This window comes from Rhipicephalus sanguineus, chromosome 4 (assembly GCF_013339695.2).
Source record: "Rhipicephalus sanguineus isolate Rsan-2018 chromosome 4, BIME_Rsan_1.4, whole genome shotgun sequence".
Taxonomy (NCBI): domain Eukaryota; kingdom Metazoa; phylum Arthropoda; class Arachnida; order Ixodida; family Ixodidae; genus Rhipicephalus; species Rhipicephalus sanguineus.
Window position 1 is genome coordinate 203,616,154 of NC_051179.1, and position 15,526 is coordinate 203,631,679.

The following is a 15,526-nucleotide window of genomic DNA, read 5'->3' on the forward strand; positions in this document are numbered from 1 at the left end:
GAATGTAAGCATATTATGGTGACATTTGTTTATCATGAAGCAAGACCTCCGAATCGATAGTGCATGTCGAACATGGAATAACTTTATGTGACGTGGAAAGATCGAGCAGGCCATCAACGTTTGCGGGTATCGTGATGGAAAACAGACGAATCACAGCGGACGAAATCGCCAATACTTTACATATCAGTTTTGGTTCAGCGTATTCCATCTGAAAAAACAGGCTAAATTTTTCTAAAGTGTGTGCAAGGTGGGTCCCGAATGAATTATCAGCATATCATAAGACACAAAGTTTGGACATCTCTCTCGTAAACGTTTGACCCGTTATCGTTGTGAGGGAGATGGGATTTTTTTAGAGCAAATTGTTGCTGTATATGAAACTTGGGTACGTCATCACAAACCGCAAGGTAAAGCTGCGAGCATGATTTAGAAACACTCATCACCAGAATTTAAGGAATTGGAACATCAACCATGAGCTCATAAGGTTATGCTAACACTATTCTGGAACAAGGACGGTGTCGTAGCCGTTAATTTCACCCCAAGAGGTGAAACTGTGAACAGTGTGAACTACTGTGATGTGTTACGACCGAAACTGAAACCTCCAATCAGATCCAAATGTCATGAAAAACTGCGAAAAGGTGTGATCCTGCAGCAAGATAATGCTCGTCCACATTCTGCCAAGCGGACTGCCAAAACAATAAAGAAGTTGGGTTTTGAATTGCTCGAACACCCACTAGACAGTCCAAACCTGGCTCCAAGGGCTTTTTATACGTTTGGACCATTGAAAGAAGCACTCGTGGGAAGAAGATCTGCTATTGACGCAGAAGTCATGATGCTGTGCAAAATTGGTTACAGGTGCAACCAAAAAACTTTTTTTTTCTGACGGAATCAAGAAAGTTGTGAAACGTTGCACAAAGTGCGTTGCAGTGCACGAAGTAATGTAGAAAAAATAATGTATGCTTCAGTTTTCTATCATCAGAATAAGTGTACCGTTTCTCAAATGTGACTTTACTTCTTGACTTTCCCTCATACATAGTAGTTAACAAGTAAACTATCTGGAACCATAAAAATTTACATTAGAAGCATCAGAAGTTAAAAAAGCCTATCGAAGCTGTTGACAGTGCACATACACAACTGAAAAAAAGGAAAGAAAAGTAAGAGAGTGTGACACTATTTGTAGAACTCGTGTAAACACCGCCAAACTGCGTGATCACACACTTGCCCAAGGCTTATTTACAGCTCACACTATGCAACTGTGTATAAACTTTAGCATTACAAAATCACAAAATTTGACAAGGTAATGTAAGTGGTATTAGATTAACTTAACGTGACTGTTCATACACTTGCACATTACAAGATCACAGCTCTTCACTGCTGGTTGCACAATCCATCTTCAGCTGCCCAGGCGACTCTTGATTCCTTCGACAGAAGTGGGGCCACGGTGTTCCTTCTCTACAGTAGATTCATACCCGGAAGCCCCTAAAACAAAAACAGGAGTAATGACCAAAAGTTTCACAAGAAAGAGTGTAACATGCAGTATGCTCCTGTCATGCTGGAAGTTTCTTAGTTCTGTGTGGGTATAAATGCAGTGCACGACCAACATATTCAGTGAAATCTGACACCACACAATGATAAATGCAAAAAGGGCATGCTGATGAATAAATGCAGCAAAAAGCGTATTGTGGCAGAACTTTCTCTACATCTGATATCAAAGATCTGAACTTTACCCTTTTAGCTCACTCATGCACCAACGCAAAGCTACAGCTCTTAGGCGAAGACGCCCCATGTGAGCTGTATGTGTTGACCACGTGTAATTGGAAGTTAAGTTCTGTGTGTGAGTAATGTCGTTGGCTGCTATCAGTAAATTCTGTTCTTGCAGCTGGCCAAACGTGTGCATGAGTGCATCCACACAGGTACATTTGTATTTCTGTAGATATACTATGATACTCATATGATGCGTTTCTTATAGGAGTGCAATGCAATATGCATGATATGAAATTTTATTTATTGCACAAAGCACAATACCACTGCACATACATGACGGTATGCACAATCATCATGCATCCATTGCAGGTAGCACCTAAAATTATGTTAAGTGTTAACTTGTCAATATAACTAAGGTAGCCTTCTTCGTGCTGCTCACATTGAGACGATTATATAATGTCAGAAATTGGGTTCACTAAATGACTATTGTGTACTGCTAAATTGTCATTAGTTTCAATGATTCTGGTTGGCTAAAAAAGACAATACTCCTCACCAAAGCAGCACAGGCTGTATGGGGGAAAAGGTGGAAATGCTAAGACTTACAAGGCATCAACTTTGAACTACATGCCATCACGATAAAGCACGCAAGTTTCTGCAACCCCCGGCACCCAGAATCCTGGAAGCTACTCAACGCAATTTAGCAATGCACAATAAGCATTCGGTGAAACTGATGTTCGAACTTGTATAATTGTTCCGATGCCAGCAGCTTGAAAAAAGGCAGTCTAGATCTGTTGTGTGCTCACGTAAATATATTGTCCAATTTTACATTTGAGCAGTAACACATGCATGTGTACTTCTGCATGTGTACCGTGAAGTATGCATAACTTCATTGAGTGTTTTCAGCAATAAATAAAGTATTGATATGCTGCACGTACCACAGACCCCTTTAACATCTGTAGCGCACGTCTAGAGAATTTACTATACCCGTAAGAACGTTAGGCTTGTCATCTACCAGAAAATGCAATTGGAAGTGGTGCTACAAAGTGTGTTTTATAATGTTCGTACACGTAAAGGTATTTAGCGAAGTTTTAACGCCAAAGCGGGGAGACGCGCATGCAATTCTTAATAACCAGAACACAATTATTAAAGCCAAATATGGTGGAAACAAGCAGAATCAAATAAATTGTGCTCGAACGCATGCACTAATGCTCAACCTAGCGCTTGCACAGTTCAGATACGGCTATTCGGCCACACATAGACAAGGAACCGTTTGACTACAGTTAAAGTTCAACTAACGGCTCAACAGACACGGGTGCCGGCCGCATCAGGCAACCTATCGGTACTTATGTTGCGGATGAATTAAAACGTCGGTCCGATTTTAACGAAATTGGCTCTATTAACACCTAAGCATAAGTGCAAGCACACGCATTAACCCGAATATCACGGTAAATACGTGCCTTTGCGGATGCATACATATGCACACGTTTGGTCACACGCAAGGAAAACACGTCTCGATAGTAGCCACATAACGATCCTGTAGCTGTTGGAAAAGAGGACGCGCAGCATATGGAACTTTCTTAGACACGTTCACTTTTTTAGCGCTCAAAACAAACAAGGACGGGAAAAAGACAACGCGGACACCGCGTCATTCTTTTCCGACCTTGTTCGTTTTGTGCCCCCGCTAGAAAATTCACCATGAATTACCAACATGCCTAAGCGTACGCGCTTTAGACACGGTCGACGCTTACACACAGGCGCCGTCCCCGCCCTGCAATTATTAAACCAAAATAGTGACTCATCGCGAGCAGGGCCCCCCCCCTCCAACACCACTGCCGACAGAGGAGAGCGCCACCACAACTCTGTTCAAATCCCCCGCCGAAACACAGCTGCGCATCCGCAGACTTGCTCCAAACAAAAAAACGTACGCCCGCACTTTATATCACACAACTTTGCCTTGATCCTGATGAAATTATACACACCAACAGGCTCGCTACGTTAACAAAAGCTCACTTATCGTCCACTAGTCAAGAAAAACTTAGTTAACAGCGTTATTATCCCGCTCGCGGTGTTAACAAAGCGCTGACAGCAGCAACGTTCACGTACCTGTTTTCGTTCGGCAACGGCTCAACGACATGAAGCAGCAGGTCTTCGCTTGAGTCTTCGTAATAAACAGCACTGGCGGAACACACAAGACCAGCACAGAGCGCAAGCATAATTCAAACAAGAGAAAATTCGACTTCAAACTCGGCCCTTCGGGAGGCAACACGGACGCGACGAGCAACAAACAAGCAAAAGAGACCCTAGTCCCGCAGACGTCAATGGATCCGCATTCATGCACTATTATTTTTTAATTCTAACTAAAAATATTCATTTTTGCTTGTAAATAATCAAAAAACATTTACAAAATATATTTGATGCGTACAATGTCTCGACATTTGCAAAAAAAAAAAAAAAAACCGGCAGATCCCACGTACCGTGGGAGTCGATGCTATGCGAAGCATGTGGCGGGTAGGTGGCTGTGGCGTAACTTTCTTTACTGAGCGGCACCTTACAAAATGACGCTAAAGATTTGTATATATTTTGCTCGCACACATATATATGTTGAAGAGCCGCATATGTGTTATATAACCAGTTGTTTACGGTTGGGTAACGCAGCCAATGGCAACGTGGGTATTACCAAAACCAGAAGCGGTAAGCTGATATGTTGTGCTTATACGTGTCCCGAAAACGCACGCACGTTTCACGAACCCGCGTGCATGTGTGCAAGAAGTTCTTGACAGTTCTTGAACAAGGGCATCATCACCATGATCAGTGAGCACCAGCAGCTGGTCATGACTTGTTATAGGATCCGGTCGTGATCGCGGTGACGAGGGGTCCATGTGTAGTGAAGTATGTGGTATAGTAGAGCTGTTGGAATTCGTGGATGCCTCGGTCATTTCGTCGGCAAATTATCTGTCGACAGAGCCAGCGACATGTCCGAACCTGAAGCCACTCTTCGTGTTGATGAGATATAGGCTGTCGAGGCTGGTAGGCCTGGATAGTGCTACGTAGACCAACTTCAGTGGATGGTGTTTGTCGTATTCGTAGACTACCTGGGCGTATGTGGCCTACGTAGCCTAGTCTACAAAGCGGCTGTCAATTAATCTGGCATCATCCTCGGTCAGCATGAGGCCATCGCCCAGCCTCGTAAGAAATGAAGACGACACTTCGTCGTTCTGGTGGACGAAGTGCACTTTATGGTGCTGTGATGTGGATATCATATGTAACATTCGTTAATGTATTCTTCCGGGGTCGAGCAATGCTCCAATATAGCTTCCTGAATCATAGGAATAGAAATGTAATGTTTATTAGACTGCTATAAAAGAGGAGCCAACACTGGAACTACAGACGTTCATCTGATATGACGCTTGTATCGTAGGAGTACACATCTTAGGAGTATTATGTAGTGTTTATTGCTGTCTTGTAAAATTAGATAGCCAGCACCACAACCACAATTGACATTACATCTATAGCACGCCTGCGTAGGCTGTTTTTCCAAGCCAGTTTATAGACCTGGCGTGGCTCAGTGGTAGAATACCTGATTGCCACGCAGAATGCTTGGGTTCGATTCCTGCTGGGATCCTAATTTTTATTATTTCCATTCGCTGAGTCAACGCTGCCGATGTTGGTTTTCCTTAACGCTCTAGCATTTAAGTTACCAACGTCTGTTCTCGCCGTTCCTGGGTAGATATAAACTGTCAATCACCTGTGGCGCAAACCCGTACACCGCTGCCCGTGGTAAACAGGTATGTGCCACACGTGTCTAGGGGAAAGGGTTTGACGACGTACGCGACAGGATTTTAACGTTATTCATGTCATGACCCGGCAATCATATTCGTCAAATCCTCTTACCCTCTCATGCAAATTTTGGTCTACACCAACTTAAGGAGGCGATCGTGAGAGCACCCAGACGTAGGCGGCTAGATAGATAGATAGATAGATAGATACGTAGATAGATACGTAGATAGAAACGCTCAAAGTGCCAGAGGTTCGCTAAGAAATGCTTCGCATTTAAAAAAAAATGGACCGTAAGCGCGCGAAATTTGAAATGTCTGGTGCAGCTACAGGGAACGTTATTTTGAACAAGTGAGCAAGAACGCCAATAATTGCTACAAAACGTATATATCTCGTGAAATAAAGTTATTCAGTTGGTGCACACGTATACACGCGAGATTTTAATGTAATGATTCATAGTCCTTATGTCAAACTAAATAGATACCAAATACAACTTTTATTCAGACAGTGGTACGAGAAAAAATACTCGGGAGTCTGAGCACGGTGCATGAAAACTTTACACGTAGTGTGTGTGTGCGTGTGTGTGTGTGTGTGTGTGTGTCTGTGTGTGTGTGTGTGTGTGTGTGTGTGTGTGTGTGTGTGTGTGTGTGTGTGTGTGTGTGTGTGTGTGTGTGTGTGTGTGTGTGTGTGTGTGTGTGTGTGCGTGTGTGTGTGTGTGTGTGTGTGTGTGTGTGTGTGTGTGTGTGTGTGTGTGTGTGTGTGTGTGTGTGTGTGTGTGTGTGTGTGTGTGTGTGTGTGTGTGTGTGTGTTTGCATATATTATTCGACGATATTTAGGTATATATCGCCACGGTCAGTGGTTATGGTGCTCGACTGCTTACCCGAAGGTCACGGAATCGAATCCCGGCCGCGGCTGCCGCATTTTGATGGATAATCTCATTCATTTTCATTTATTAACACTGTCAGCCTGCTGTTGTAGAGCTATTACGTAAAGGAGTGGAAGGTACATCGTAATATTACCATGCACTGAATGTACGTAGATTATACATTATTATATAGATCCCCGGGCACACACACACAAACACACACACACACACACACACACACACACATATATATATATATATATATATATATATATATATATATATATATATATATATATATATATATATATATATATATATATATATATATATAAGGTTAATATAATTAAATATGCATTCACAGACAGAATGTGCAATTGATCACAATGAAGTAAGAACATGACCATTACCGAGGGCGTATACCACAGTTTTTTTTTCAGGGATGGGAGCAGGGGGGGGGCGTCGATGACCTTTACGTCTCTTTGTATATGAGCGCGTACAAAATGCAAAATGTAGAAGTTGTGGTGCGTGGGGCAATGGCGTGGCACAAATTTGTTTCGGGGGAGGGGTTGTTCGCCCTTGATCTGACATGGGGTCCGGGCAGGTAAGTGTGGTCGAGCGTCATTTTCTGAGCTCTATCCCGCGGGAGAAAAACAATTTCGAGGGGGGGGGGGGGGCACGGGCCCGGTGCGCCACCCCCTGGCTACGCCACTGGCGTGGGGGCCCGGTGAGGGAGGCGCGTACACCGATGCAAAATGTAAAGGTTGCGATGCTTGAGGGGGGGGGGGGGGTTGAAACCCCCAGCACACCTCCCATGGCTACGCCACTGAGATCTTTTTAACAAACAATATTTTCACTTTCTTTAGAGGAATTGTCTTTAGACTAAAGTAAAGCAACTTTCTTTTAACGGTATGTTAATAGAACGTGAAAGTCCATAGCCCGGCATTAAAGTTGGTAGATCGTTGGTTAAACGTTTAAAGACCGTCAACGTCCATTTTTGTAAGGGCGTGATGTTGCGAGGGAAAGATTTATTTCGATATCGCAGGTTAGTACCGCCGCGCGTCAGCTGCGGCGGTTATCTGGCATGTGTTTCTGGCACGTTATGTGGTCTGCGTTTCTGTGAGTGTCAGCCATTTACCACTGTGTTGCTGCTTCTGTACATACTACCAGGTTCACGCTTAGTTCGCGCATGTAAATTAATGCACGGCTCTGTGCTAAGCGAATATGTGCCTTGCGCTTTTTGGTCATGCACATATAGTGCACGATGTCTGTGCTCATGCAGGAAGCTCTTCTACTATAGCAAGGGGCCCTCATGTGTTCGGTGAAATTTCGTGATTAGGAAGAGTAGAGCGTGAAGAAGTTGAGCAGAAAAATGATTTTCTAAAGTAAACCAACACGACGTCGGCTATCACAGATTGGCAGAACGAAGTATTGTTTTCATTTAAGGCCCACCTTGTAGGGGCCCTACAGCTGCTCTGGCGAAAACCTTAGATGCCTCAGCAAACGCGAAAATTGACCGCCGGCGTCGGCGTCCCGCGTCAGCGGCGTCAACACAAAGGATGTGAAAAATCATCACGAAATGATGTCACCATACGACCAAAGCTTGTGACTTCATGATGACGTTGGATACCGTGACTACTAGCGATGACGTCATCACATGACTTCGCCGGTTAGCACTGCCTTCGTGATCAACCCACCGATCACGGAGGCTGTGCAAAGCGCCGATGTTATGTGATGAAGTTATGAGATGACGCAACGTAATCTGACGTCAACATGACATCATTGTCACGTCACAAATATTAACTATCTGTGACGCCCTGGTGACGTCATCACATGATTTTTTAATGCCTCCAGGATCGGAGGCGTTACAAGCTTTCGGCACCTTACCTGGTCTTGTATTCTTCTAGCGATGACGTCATCACATGACTTCGCCGATTAGCACTGCCTTCGTGATCAACCCACCGATCACGGAGGCTGTGCAAAGAGCCGATGTCATGTGTGATGAGAGTATCAAATGACGTAACGTAATCCGACGTCAGCATGACGTCGTTGACACGTCCCAAATATTAGCTATCTACGACGTCCTGGTGACATCATCGCATGATTTCTTGCCTCACTCGTGTTGGCGCCGAAGTCTCGGCACTCCAGTCAATTCGCGCGTTTCATGAGGCATCTAAGGCGTTCGCCTTAAAAGCAGTGTTTTAATGACAATGACATTCAACACCGCGAATTCTCCTTGCATGAACACCCCAATATTGTCGAAAGCACGAGCATGGGAGATCCTATTTCTGACTGTAGTGATCCCCGCCACGGTGGTCTAGTGGTTATGGCGCTAGAGTACTGACCCGAAAGTCGCGGGATCGATTCCGCTGCATTTTCGATGGAAGGGAAAATGTTTGAGGCCCGTGTACTTAGATTTAGGTGCACGTTAAAAAACCCCAGATGGTCGAAATTTCCGGAGCCCTCCACTACGGCGTCTCTCATAATCATACTGTGGTTTTGCGACGTTAAAACCCAGATATTTTAATATTATATTATTATTAATACTGTAGTGATCTTGCACATTCGCCAGTACTCCTCTCCCGAAGCAAATAAAGAAATCAATGTTATATATATAGTACACTCAACAGTTCAACTCCAACTTCGGAGCGAGCATCATGGCAGGTTCGAAAAACTACTCACGAGATCACAGTGCAGGAAGCGCTAGCCGAAGCGTAGTGAACATCTTCAGCATCAGAAACATTACCAAGCGTAGTTATTATTGAACGTAAGCTTCAAAAAAGTTATTCAAGAAAACAAACCAAGGTAGACGGAAACCCATAGGTCTTCATAGCACGAAAAGTCACCGATGATTACGATACCCCTTCATGCGAATTCTGAGAGCAGCTTTGTGTTGAGGCAACCCGAACTGTGTTTGAAGTTCTGGCTATCCGCATTGGAACATTCGTTACATATTGCCACAGAAACTGCCAGTGCTCGAGTGCTGCGCCCACCACTCTGTGCATTGCAGGCGTCGCGAACCAAGCGAAACGCTGACATCGATATCCCCGTCACGACAAGGGAGACGGTCGCAGCGCACCCTCCAGCCTAGCATGCGCACGAGCTCCGACCGAAGAGCGAGCGCGCGTGACGGAGGAAGCAAGTGATGTTAAAGGCCAGTGGCTCGTAATATCGACAGACGCCGCGTTCGCTGTCTTTCGTCCTCGTTCGCTCTATCGGTTACGTCGACAACGCCAACGGCGATGCCGAACAACGCAGGAACGGGCGCCTAAGAGCTGCGCTCCAAAAGCGCAGCGCGTATCGTAGAACGTCGTGGACTCGAATCGGCGTACACAACTCTAGAACTCAGGTTGTCGATGATTTAGACACATTTAATTTTCTCCATATTCTTCATTAAACTTATATAACAATGAGCTTGCACAGTTTTGCTTTCGCAATTTGTCTAGCAGCGCTAGATTTCACGAATGAACGGCGCGTACATAACTTCAGCCGTGCGCCCGTCGCACGGAAAGACTATATATGGCGGACGGCGCCGGAGCGGAGGCGGGGCGGTGACGTGAATGGCGTCATCGCCTCGCCGCGACGTCACTGCCCCGCTCATTCGCCAGACTCTCCCCATATACGGCTTTGAACGGGTTTATTGAGCCTTTATGTGCGCGCCTTGAGGGCTCCCTAAACGGGCGCACTTAAATGTCGTCGGCCAGCTCGCTCGCTTCTTCTAATATTTGCGCAGGGAGAACCTTGCCCTTTCGTTGTCTGCTCGCGCGGTATACTCGCGGACAACGTTTCTTGTCAATGAAGGGAAAGCTACGGGGCAGAGCGTTTGCACATGTACTGTTACGCGAAGTAGTCCAGTTTGCGCGCGCCTCATAACGCCGTGGAAAGTGATGGCTAGCGTTGCATTTTGACGCAAACGCTGCTTAGTGTCTAAGGTACGGGTAAAAGGCGCGACTTTTAGGGGCGAAGCTCCTTAAAGCGGAACCCGTTCGTCCCCGTCGTAGTGCGTAACCAGTCTTAAGGCTAGTACCTGATCTTGACATCCAAGGTGGTGCCGGTGGGAGATTTCTCCTGTGCGTTCTTGAACAATAAAAAATTCGCAGCGTGCGCGTTAACTAAAAGCCGAATTCTTCTGTCTCTCATTCCCCATTAGCAGCCATTGGCATGTTCCAGTAGGAAACGTTAGTAGAAGTAGAAGTGTAAGTGTTAGCTAAAAGCCGATTTCTTCTGTTTCTCATTCCCATTAGCAGCCATTGTTTACCTCCAAGGTAGTGCCTGGTGAGATTTCTCCTGTGCGTGATTAAACAATAAAAATTTTGTACAAAACGCCGTTGATTGATGAAACATAACCAACGAAAGACGCCAGATGTTTTCTAAAAGCAAAACAAAAAGACGCCAGATGTTTTTAAAGCAAAACGAAAAGACGCCAGCTGCTTAACGAAAGACGCCAGATATTTCTCCTATGTCCAGAAAATATACAGACAGAAAATACAGACAGAAAAAAAATCACAGCATATCCATGGAGTGAATGATGATGAGTGGGCGAAGCTGCGGAGGTTCATTGGTAAACCGTGAATCTTCCGTGAATTCTGCCCGGTACATCATCACCGACGTGAGATCGGGCGCGTTTATACTAAAGGTTCGATGAGTTATGACGACTTGCAGCTCACTTTAATTTTACATGTACGCTGTGAATTTTCATTGTTTAGAAATCCATTGCTTTAGAAAACATCTGGCGTCTTTCGTTAAGCAGCTGGCGTCTTTTCGTTTTGCTTTAGAAACATCTGGCGTTCTTTAGTTTTGCTTTTAGAAAACATCTGGCGTCTTTCGTTGGTTTATTTCATAAATCAACGGCGTTTTGAACAAAATTTTTATTGTTTAATCACGCACAGGAGAAGAAATCTCACCAGGCACTACCTTGGAGGTAAACAATGGCTGCTAATGGGAATGAGAGACAGAAGAAGTCGGCTTTTAGCTAACACTTACAGTTCTACTTCTACTAACGTTTCCTACTGGAACATGCCAATGGCTGCTAATGGGGAATGAGAGACAGAAGAATTCGGCTTTTAGTTAACGCGCACGCTGCGAATTTTAAATGCGAAGCATTTCTTAGCGAACTTCTATCTATCTATCTATCTATCTATCTATCTATCTATCTATCTATCTATCTATCTATCTATCTATCTATCTATCTATCTATCTATCTATCTATCTATCTATCTATCTATCTATCTATCTATCTATCTATCTAGCCGCCTACGACTTTGTGCTCTCCTGGCCGTTTCGTTAATCGGATGTATACCAAAATTGGTATGGAATAACATGACCGTATTACGAACACAAATGACAGGTCATAACACGAAAATCATGACATGCATGTCATGAACAGCATGATTTACATTCCACGGCCTTGGGGACATTGCGGCCATTCCGTTAGTTTCATATATACCGAAACTGGTATGACGTGACAAGAGTTCATGGCGAACATAATGACAAGTCCTGACGTGCAAATCATGACACGCGCGTCATGCACGTCATGATTTACATGCCACGCTCATGACGCACTCGCGGCCATTTCGCTAGGTTGATATACACCAAAATTGTTATTGCGCGATGTGACTGTATGAAGAACATGAATAACAGGTCGTAACATGATAACCATGACATGCATGTCATGTGTGGCATGATTTACATGCCACGCTCATGGTTGACTCGCGGCCATTTCGCTCGTTCGATATACACCAAAATTGGTATTGGTGCGATGTGACTGTATGACGAACATAAATGACAGGTCCTAACATGCCAATTACGTTATGCGTCTCATGTACGGTATGTTTTACATGACATTGTTATGGCGCGCTTCCGGCCGTTTAGATAACTGGATATATACCAAAATTGGTATGGCATGACAGGAGTGCGTGATGAACATAATTGACCGGTCATGCAGTGTATATACCAGAATATACGTTTCATTGGCATGGTATATACCACATTGTACATGCACGCGTGCATGGCAAACATGCGATATATGGTGAACTAGATGCCATGGCATGAATGATTTCATTTGGCTCAAAAATAAACAAAGATGTATGCAGCTGGCTGCTTCGCATTACATTGATTCCTACAGTGCGTAGGATCTGCCGGATTTTTTTTTATTGTTCAACAACGCACAGGAAAAATCTCCCACCGGCACCACCTTGGAGGTCAAGATCTGGTACTAGCGTTACGACTGGTTGCGCACTACTACGACTACGAGGGACGAACGGGTGCCGCCTTAATCGCCCCTAGTATACAGAGTCATACCTTATTCACAAGTTCGATCCACTCCAGCCAGCAGGCATTAACGTTTCTAAGGGGGCTCTTGAATCTATTCGGTATGGTACATACACAACGAAAACGAATGAGAGTTAATCCCTTCTTCTAGGCATTTCGAACCTACTATTGTTAAAATGCCACGTGCTTCCATTGACAATCATTCAGTGAAACGTACACCCTCCTGTCCCCCCCCCCCCCGCCCCCGCTTTTTTTTTTCGCGTTCCTTATGAATCACCCGGTCGTCGCGGTGGCCTCTCCCTCCCCTCCGCACCCATTCTCCCCTCTTTTGTAGAGGGCGCGAAGCATATACACACGATAGCTAAGGAAATCAGTTCCAGCCTTGAAGAAGACAAGTCCACTTGTCGAAACGTTGGCCCGAGCACCCACCCCCTGTTTACGGATTTTTTCATTAAAGACCCTAGTGTTTCTTACGCTGCGCTGAAAATGCTAGTGTTTCCTAAGGTGCGCTGAAAATGTGACGCTGTGAGCCATAGGGGCGATCAAAGGGGCGATCAGGTTTGTTGTTGTGCCCCGCTGCTAACCCCAAGGATGAGTTCGACTCCCAGCCACGGCAGCTGCATTCAGATGGAGGCAATAAGCAAGAACATGCCTGTGCTTAGATACAGGAGCACGTTAAAGAATTCCAGGTGGTAAAAATTATTCTACAGCATGCCTCATAGCATGTAGTGACTTTGACACGTTATACACCATATTCGAATTATTGGGATGCGTCGTTGACAGGCGATTCTTTAAATATGCTGGTTTCGCTTCCACAAGTGTGATTTGTATCGACCGCATCCGCGCAACTGTGGACAGCGTTTTGCTGGTGTTCCAAGCCCCGAGCACGCGTGATTGCGAAACTATTATTGCTGTCACATTGTCGTCCTGCAGTATCGTAGCGACGGTTCTGTCACGCTCGTAAGTATAGTTCAGATAGCCACCTCATAAATCAATTTTCCTCGCAGTTGATTACCCCTGAGCAGAGTCAACCTGTATGTGGACCTGACGTACGAGACCAATCGTTGCCTCATTGAGGCGAAGGACGTTTCATTATTACGTGGGCCACGTCGCTAAGTGCGCCATCGAAACAGTTTATTTCGAATTCCTGTTTGCAAACGGTTACTAACACAGCTCCGACGTGAAGTGAACATTGCCTTTTGTGACGCGGCGGTAGATCGGACCAGCAGTTCGCGTAAATCGAGGTAAATATTAATATCCGGGGTTTACATCCCAAAACCACGATATGATTATGAAGGATGCCTTAGTGGAGGGCTCCGGAAATTTTGATTCACTGGTCTTCATTAACGAGCACTGACATCGCACAGTAGACGGACCTCAACCATTTCGCTTCCGTCGAAATGCGACCGCCGTGGCCGCTATCGAACCCGCGACCTTCAGGTCAGCAGCCGAGCACCGTAACCACTACACCACCGTGGCGGACCAAATCAGGGTATGCGACTACATAATCCCCGACGGCTCTTGAGAAGAAACCTGAACATACGATCCAAGTATGCCGACGCCTCGGCATTTCCGAAACCGTTGTGTGTGTGGCAGAATTATTAAATGCGAAGCATTTCTTAGCGAACCTCAGGCACTTTGGGCGTTTCTATCTACGTATCTATCTATCTATCTAGCCGCCTACGTCTGGGCGCTCTCCTGATCGTCTCCATAACTTGTAATATACCAAAATTGGCACAGCAGGGGATCAGTATATGAGAAACATGATTCACTTGTCATGACATGAATAACGCAAAATACCTGTCGCGTACGTCATGAAACCCTTTCTCTCAGTCACGTGTGGCACATACCCGCCTACCAGAGTTCATGTTATGCGGGTATGTGCCACAGGTGATACAAAGTCTCAGCGAACACAGCAACTGCGAACACCCACATTGACACGCAAGGAAAGTGATGTCCACAATAATTGTTGCGTTTTGTGTCCGAAAACCACGATATGATTATGAGAGACGCCATAGCGAAGGGCTCCGGAAATTTTGAACATCTGGTATTCTTTACGTGCACCGAGATCGCACAGTACACGGGCATCTAGCATTTTGCCTCCATCGAAATGCGACGCCGCGGCCGGGATCGAACCAACGACCTTCGGGTCAGCAGCCGAGCACCGTAACCGCTACACCACCGCGGCGGACGCAAGGAAAGCGAGGAAGCTGAAGACTTACCACCCCTGGAAGATGCTCAACTACCATGCACTCGTGTACGTGGTCCGCAATGTGGACTACGTTGATTACGCAAAACCCGGGGTGAATGTTTCCTACTATAGCACACTGAAACGCGGTTCCGAAAACACAGCGCGGTTTATTATTGTATCTCCGCCATTGTTCCAACTACTTCTTCTTTCTCCTCAGCAGACTACCCACTACTAGTTTATGTCCCGAGTGCGTCGTGCCAGAACAAGAAGAAAAGTATGCCACAGATAGGCCCCCCCTGCAGACAAGTGGCCGTGGGCACTTGAAGAAAAAAAATGATCAGACGGAGCTTGTCAGAATGGGTGCCGGCTTGATCCTTTCAATACTGACTGTGTCTTCATGCCCATTACGCAGGATTGTAAAATAATGTTCAGAACGCTTGATGACTGGGAAAGGACCGTCATAGCGAGGCTGAAGAGCACGGCGAGACGCATCGACACGAACAAAAACATGTGAAGATGTCTGTAGGTTTGCCGGCAGAAAAACGTCGTTCTTAGAGTGAGCTGAAGTTGGTGATGGGCGCAAGTTTTGCATGAAGACCCGCAGACGCTGGACGAAAGAAGATGGATCCGAAACACTCTGCGTAGTAATGGGGCTGACGAGGTCACCAGGCAAACGGAGTGTGCAGCCATAAACCATCTCGGCTACAGAGCAGGCAAGTTCTGGC